The 7273-nt window shown below is 44.4% G+C and overlaps 1 pseudogene; it reads right to left on the bottom strand.

Annotated features, from left to right (window-relative positions):
* Positions 1-1174: 1174 nt before the first annotated feature.
* LOC123330195 lies at positions 1175-1400 on the bottom strand (annotated as a pseudogene).
* Between the last annotated feature and the right edge of the window lie 5873 nt (positions 1401-7273).

Here is a 7273-nt window from a genome sequence, read left to right as displayed (position 1 = left end):
AATCCAGCTTGAACATCTGGAAGGTCATGGTTCACATACTGTTGAAGCCTGGCTTGGAGAATTTTGAGCATTACTTTATTACTTTTTTATCAGCCTGGGAGATGAGTGCAATTGTGCAGTAGTTTGAGCATTCTTTGGCATTGCCTTTCTTTGGGATTGTAATGAGAAAGCTCTGGCTTAGTCCTGTCTTTGGGCTCAACACCCACCAAGAGGTGAACTCAGTGTTTCAGGTAACGTCTGTCAGCTACAGACTGCCAGCAACTGAACGACAACAAGGGCATTTGCCATCTCGCTCTGCTACTGCAGCTACTGACCTTCGACACTCTCTGAAGGGAGTTCAGAGTGGAGAGTGAGGCACTCTGTGCTCCGGGGAAACTGGTGGAACAGGTCTTTAGATAGTTAGATATTCTCAGAAACTGATTTCATGATCCTAATCCTTGTTATTGTTGTTTAATCACTCAGTCCTGTCAGACTTTTAGGGATCCCATGGTCTGTAGCCCGCCAGGCTCCTCTGTCCATGGGATTCCCCAGGCAAGAATACTGGAGTGGGTTGCCACTTCTTTCTCCAGGGGATATTCCCAACTCAGGGATCAAACCTGTGTCTCCTGCATTGGCAGGCAGATTCTCTACCACTGAACCACCAGGGAAACCCTTATATCTAGAAAAGCACTAAATCCCTTCATGGTGACTCCTCATGACCAGCAGAAAACCTTCTGTAAAGTAAGCGCTTGATTTCATTGAGCTCCCACTTCCCCAAAATCTTATATGTTGACCTCCCCCTACTCCCTCTTTGGAGCAGTCTCTCAGAGCTATCTGAAGTGCTATCTCCCAGGCTGCAGTCCTCATTTTGCCCCAAATAAAACTTAAATTGCAATGCTCATGTTGTGCATCTTTTTAGTCGACAATTCCTCTTATATATCAGCTCCGGGAGAGCAGGGATTTTTGTCTGCTTTCTTTCTTTCTTTTTCTGCAGGGCTCTTCATCCTTAAAACAGCATCTGACACAGGATAGGTACTTGTTAAACTTTTTTTGTTTTTGCACAGTATTGTTAATCATTTATTTACCTAGAGAAATTATTCCTTAGCCCAGATATTCATAGTTCATAGTGCAGGAACACAGGCAAGTGGCAAACTTCCATGGAACGCAACCCAAAGAAATTCTTTCTATTCCAAAATCATATTGCACTCTGAAAGATGCCAGTCTTCCTGATCTCCTCAAAAGCTTTTATGGAGTTATAATTTTTGCAGAAATCTGCATTATCTTATTTCCTTATTCAACCACATCAAGCTTATAGAAAGTTGCAACTCCCAAGGAGACAGTGAATAATCCAAGGATATGAAATCACAGATATTGGCCAGAAGTCCACACATCTGAGGTTTTGTCAAAGAACTGGAAGCCATGGTAGTTTTTCTCCTTGACAGCTCAACAACAACATCCTTCCAGACAGATGGAGAAATGGACCTTGGTAAATATTTATAGGAGAGATGATTAAATGGATGAAGTGGGTCTTATGATTCCATTTTACAGATGAGGAAATTGGGGCACCGTGAGGAACTAAAAAGCCTCTTCATGAAAGTGAAAGTGGAGAGTGAAAAAGTTGGCTTAAAGCTCAACATTCAGAAAACGAAGATCATGGCATCTGGTCCCATCACTTCATGGGAAATAGATGGAGAAACAGTGGAAACAGTGTCAGACTTTATTTTTTGGGGCTCCAAAATCACTGCAGATGGTGACTGCAGCCATGAAATTAAAAGACGCTTACTCCTTGGAAGGACAGTTATGACCAACCTAGATAGCATATTCAAAAGCAGAGACATTACTTTGCCAACAAAGGTCCGTCTAGTCAGGCCTATGGTTTTTCCTGTGGTCATGTATGCATGTGAGAGTTGGACTGTGAAGAAGGCTGAGTGCTGAAGAATTGACGCTTTTGAACTGTGGTGTTGGAGAAGACTCTTGAGAGTCCCTTGGACTGCAAGGAGATCCAACCAGTCCATTCTGAAGGAGATCAGCCCTGGGATTTCTTTGGAGGGAATGATGCTGAAGCTGAAACTCCCGTACTTTGGCCACCTCATGCGAAGAGTTGACTCATTGGAAAAGACTCTGATGCTGGGAGGGATTGGGGGCAGGAGGAAAAGGGGACGACAGAGGATGAGATGGCTGGATGGCATCACTGACTTGATGGACGTGAGTCTGAGTGAACTCCGGGAGTTGGTGATGGACAGGGAGGCCTGGCGTGCTGCGATTCATGGGGTCACAGAGTCGGACACAACTGAGCGACTGAACTGAACTGAACTGAGGGCCAGTCATTCATAAAGAGAGTCAAACTCAGACAATATGACTCCCGAGCCCAAACTCTTAACCATGGGACAGCTGCCACTCTACTAAACATGGACTGGGCTGTCTCTCTGACTTTTTCTAAGACCCGCTTCCTCCCTAGCAAGGAATGCAGTCTCCCATGACTGAACATTCTCATACTCCCAACATGAGAGTGGTGATTCACTCACCACTGTAGCCCTGGGGCCCAACACGGACACGTGGTCAAAGTGAAAGTGTTAGTTGCTCAGTTGTCTGATTCTTTGCAACTCCATGGACCATAGCCCCCAGCCTCCTCTGTTCATGGAGTTCTCCAGGTAAGAATACTGGAGTGCCATTCCCTTCTCCAGGGGATCTTCTCAACCTAAGGTTCAAACCCGCATCTCCTGCATCTCCTCCATTTCAGGTGCGTTCTTGATCATCTGAGCCACCAGGGAAGCCCAACATGGGCAAATAGTGGGCACTCATTTGCTGAATCAATGAATGAATGGATAAATAAAAGACTTGAAGAGACTTTGTGTCCATCAGGAATTTTTCGTTGCAAGCCACAGACCTCATGGTGGAACTGAACTGAAGACCTCTCTGCTTAGGTCCACTGTGAAAAATCCCAGGGAACAACCCTGCTTGGTGAAGCAGGGTCCTGTCCTGTCTCTGAACCAATCACTGTGACCAGGGGGCATTTCTTTTTTTTTTTTAAGTTGAAGTATAGTTGATTTACAATGTTGTGTTAATTTCTGTTGTACAGCAAAGTGATGTATATATATGTATATATAAAACTTTAAAATTTGTTTTCATTATGGTTTACCACAGGATATTGAATATGGTTCCCTGTGCTATACAGTAGGACTTTGTTGTTTATCCACTCTCTATATAATAGTTTGCATCTGCTGATCCCAAACTCCCACTCCACCCATCCCTCCCCTCCTCATTGGTAACCACAAGTCTACTCTCCATGTCTGAGAGTCTAAAAAAACAGGATCTTTCTTAGGGTTAGCTATCTGGTCAGGTCAGAGACCCCCAGAGATTGACTGCTAAGCATACACCCTCATAGGGCACTTTCCCATGGGAATAAATATAGCAATTGGCTGTAAGTTCAGTTTACATGCTGAATGTGTAAGTACCCAAGCATGGGCCACAATTTAAGAAAGCAGCTGGAATGAGAAAACAGATTGACTTGGGTGGCTGTGATATACACAGTCTGCTGGCAGCTTGCATCAACTGTCATGTAATGAAATCATCATAAAGGACTGGGGTGCCCAATGAAGAATTCACCGGAGACACAAAAGAGCCAATGATGCTTGTACAGCTGCACTCCTGGTCCTGTGTGTGGACCTCAAAGTGTACCACTGGCGCGAGGCGGACTGTATCAATCATGGCCCCAAGAGGAAACGTAAGGCCAATCAGATAAAGAAACCTGAGTAAGATAACTTCTCATAGAGAAGCTGTTTACAGAATGTGGGGGAATCACTCTAGATCTTGTGTCAGTGGAGGGGGCCCAAAGCAGGCTCTTGTCTAACCCTGAAAATGAATTGTCTGAGGAGGCACATCTGCTGACAAAGCAGAGGACTTTATTGGGAAGAGGCACCCGGGTGGAGTACAGGAGGGTGAGGGAACCCAGGAGGACTGCTCTGCGACTTGAGTAGCAGTATCAGGTTTCATGGTGATGGGGTTAGTTTCCAGGTTGCCTCTGGCCAATCATTTTGACTCAGGGTCCTTCCTGATGGTGCAAGCATTGCTCAGCCAAGATGGACACCAGCGAGGAGGATTCTGGGAGGTGGTAGGGCATGTGGTGTCTCCTTTTGACCTTTCCCGAATTCTTCCAGTTGGTGGTGGCTTGTTAGTTCCGTGTTCTTTACTAGGACCTCCTGCCATAAAACTCATGCAAATGGTTAGTATGGTGCTTGGCCAGAGTGGGCAGTTTCAGTCAGTGTTCCCCCTAACAATACCCACCCTCCTCACCCCTGCCCCATGCATGAGGGTTTTTGGGTCTCTACATTTCCTCTACCACCTGACATGATCCAACTTTCTGATTTTTGTCTGTCTAGTAGGTGCTATAAAGAAGGCTGAGCATTAAGAATTGATGCTTTCAAATTGTGGTGCTGGAGAAGACTCTTGAGAGTCCCTTGGAGAGCAAGGAGATCAAACCAGTCGATCCTAAAGGAAATCAATCCTGAATATTTACTGGCAGTACTGATGCTGAAGCTCCAATACTTAGGCACCTGAGGCGAAGAGCCAACTCATTGGAAAACACCTTGATGCTGGGAAAGATTGAGGGCAGGAGGAGAAGGGGATGACAGAGAATGAGATGTTTGGATGGCATCACCGATTCAATAGACATGAATTTGAGCAAACTCCGGGAGATGGTGGAGGACAGGGGAGCCTAGCGTGCTGCAGTCCATGGGGTTGCAAAGAGTCAGATACAACTTAGTGACTGAACAACAACTAGGTACTAAGTGATCTCTCATTTCCCCCCCCCATTTTTATTATGAAAAATTTCAAATGTATAGAAAAATTGGAAGGAATTTGAACACTCATATCCCAGTTGTTTTTAACTTCCATTTTTCTGAGTACTAACAATTTTGAAAACATTTTCTTATGCTTGACAGGTTTTTGGGTCTTCTGAAATTTAAGTGCTCACATCCTTTGCTTGCTCAGATATTTTTTGGCGGGGGAAGTGGCTGTCTTGTTCATGTTTAAGGGCTCTTTGAATATTCTTATCATTAATCCTTTGTCAGTTTCAGATATGTTACTTTTCACTTACCTGTCTATTAATTTTGTTCATAATTCCTTCACTAAATAGAATTCTTAATTTTATTTACTTGTTTTGGGAATTTCCAAGCATAGAAGGTAGAGAGAATAGCATGACCCCCTATTTAGCTGTTACTCAGCTCCAAGAATTATCAATGCACAGTGATTCATATTTTAATTATCCTCCTTACCCTTTTTATTTTTTAAGCTGAAGCACTTTATTTTCCACAATTTCAAAAATACAGGGAAGTTGAAGTAATTGTTCAGGGAATACCCACACACCCATCAGCTGGACTCTACCATTAGCATTTTTTTAAAGAAAATATTTATCTTTATTTATTTGACTGCAGGAGGTCTTAGTTGCAGCAGGCGAACTCTTAGAGCATGTGGGATCTAATTCCCTGGCCAGGGATGGAATCCAGGCCCCCTCATTAGGAACGCAGAGTCTTAGCCACTGCACCACAAGGGAAGTCTTGATCAAAAGCATTTTAATCTACTGGCACTATCGCTCAGTTTTCCCCTCTATCCATCCTACAATCCACCCATCACATTTTTGAAAACATTTCAAAACTCCACCTTCTTCCTCTAAACTTTTCAGCAGGCATATTAGTAAGAGTTGAATTGTATCCCCTCAAAAAAGATTCATTGAAGTTCTGACTCCCAGCACTTGAGAGTGTGACCTTATTTCCAAATAATAAGATGCAGACAGGGAATTGCCTGGTGGTCCAGTGGCTAGGGCTCTGAGCTCTTACTGCCAAGGGCCCAGGTTTGATCCCTGGTCAAGGAACTAAGATCCCCCAAGCCTTGTGGCATGGCAAAAAAAGATGCATATGTCAGGCGAGTGTATGCTTCTCGGTTCTTGTCTCGTCACAACAATGATTTGGAGCGATGGACATTAAAGCCTTCGGCGCATCACAGCTCTTGGGTCTTGAACAAACCGTGTCGTAGCTCTTAGACAAATCAGTGTTACAGCTCTATTTTCTTTAGAAGCTAGCAGGAGAATCCATCCTTGAGGAAGACAAGAGAATGGAGAGCGCGCAGGGTGGGGTGGGGGGCGGGAGAGAGAGAGAGAGAGAGCGAGCGCGCTTGGCTCCTCCTTTTATATGTTTTCTTCCCCCTGGGCCTAGCCTATGCAAATTGGGCTCAGCCAGGACTGCTGTTCTACCTGAAGTTCTCACTCTGGTCCTCAGACCTTCCTTTGACCTTCCTTTGTTCTATTTTCGCGAGCTTTTCCCTTCCTTGTCTTTTAGCCACCGCCATTTTGGACTCCTTTTCCTTATTCTAACTACCTAACACATATATAATTAGTTAAGGGGAAGTCATGCTAGAAGCTCCTAACCCAGTATGACTTGTGCCCTTGTAAGGAGTCAGCCACATGCAGACACAGAGACACAGAAAGAGGCCATGTGAAGACACAGGCAAATATTAGAATGGTGCAGTCACAAACCAAGAAACTCCTGGAATGGCCAGAAGCTTGGAAGAGACAAGAAAAGAGCCTCTCCTAGAAGCTTTGAGAGAGCATGGTCAGGCAGTCACCTTGATTTCAGACTTCTGGCCTCCAGAACCACGAGAGAATAAATTTCCATTGTTTTTAAGACCCCCAGTTTGTGGTACTTTGTTATGGCCGCCCTAGGAAGCTAATACACATACAATTACCTAGCTTCAAGATTTATTTACTTAAAAAAACTCTATTTTTTTAGTTTTTATTGTTCTGGGTCTTCGTTTGCTATGCTTGGGCTTGTCTCTAGTTGCAGGGAGTGGGGGCTACTCTTTAGATGCAACATGCAGCTTCTCATTGCGGTGGCTTCTCTTGTTGTGGAGCACAGGTTCTAGGGCACATTAGTTGTGGCTCCCGGGCTCTAGAGAATAGCCTCAATAGTTATGGCACACGCACAGGCTTAGTTGCTCTACGACATATGGGATCTTTCTGGATTGGGGACCGAACCTGTGTCTCCTGCATTGGCAGATGGATTCTTTACCAATGATCTACCAGGGATACCCTATTTACTTTTTTTAAGGTAAAATTTGTACACAAAGAAATGCAAAATCTAAAGTGTGCTACTTGATGGGTTTTGACAAATGCTTGTACCTGTGTAATCCCAATCTTTGATAAGAAATAGAACACACACCTTGGAAAATACCCTGATGCTGGGAAAGATTGAAGGCAGGAGGAGAAGGGGATGACAGAGGATGAGATGGCTGGATGGCATCA

The sequence above is a fragment of the Bubalus bubalis genome, chromosome 18, assembly GCF_019923935.1.
Source record: "Bubalus bubalis isolate 160015118507 breed Murrah chromosome 18, NDDB_SH_1, whole genome shotgun sequence".
Taxonomy (NCBI): domain Eukaryota; kingdom Metazoa; phylum Chordata; class Mammalia; order Artiodactyla; family Bovidae; genus Bubalus; species Bubalus bubalis.
The sequence above is the reverse complement of the archived record's forward strand: the minus strand, read 5'-3'. Positions and strand labels throughout refer to the sequence as shown.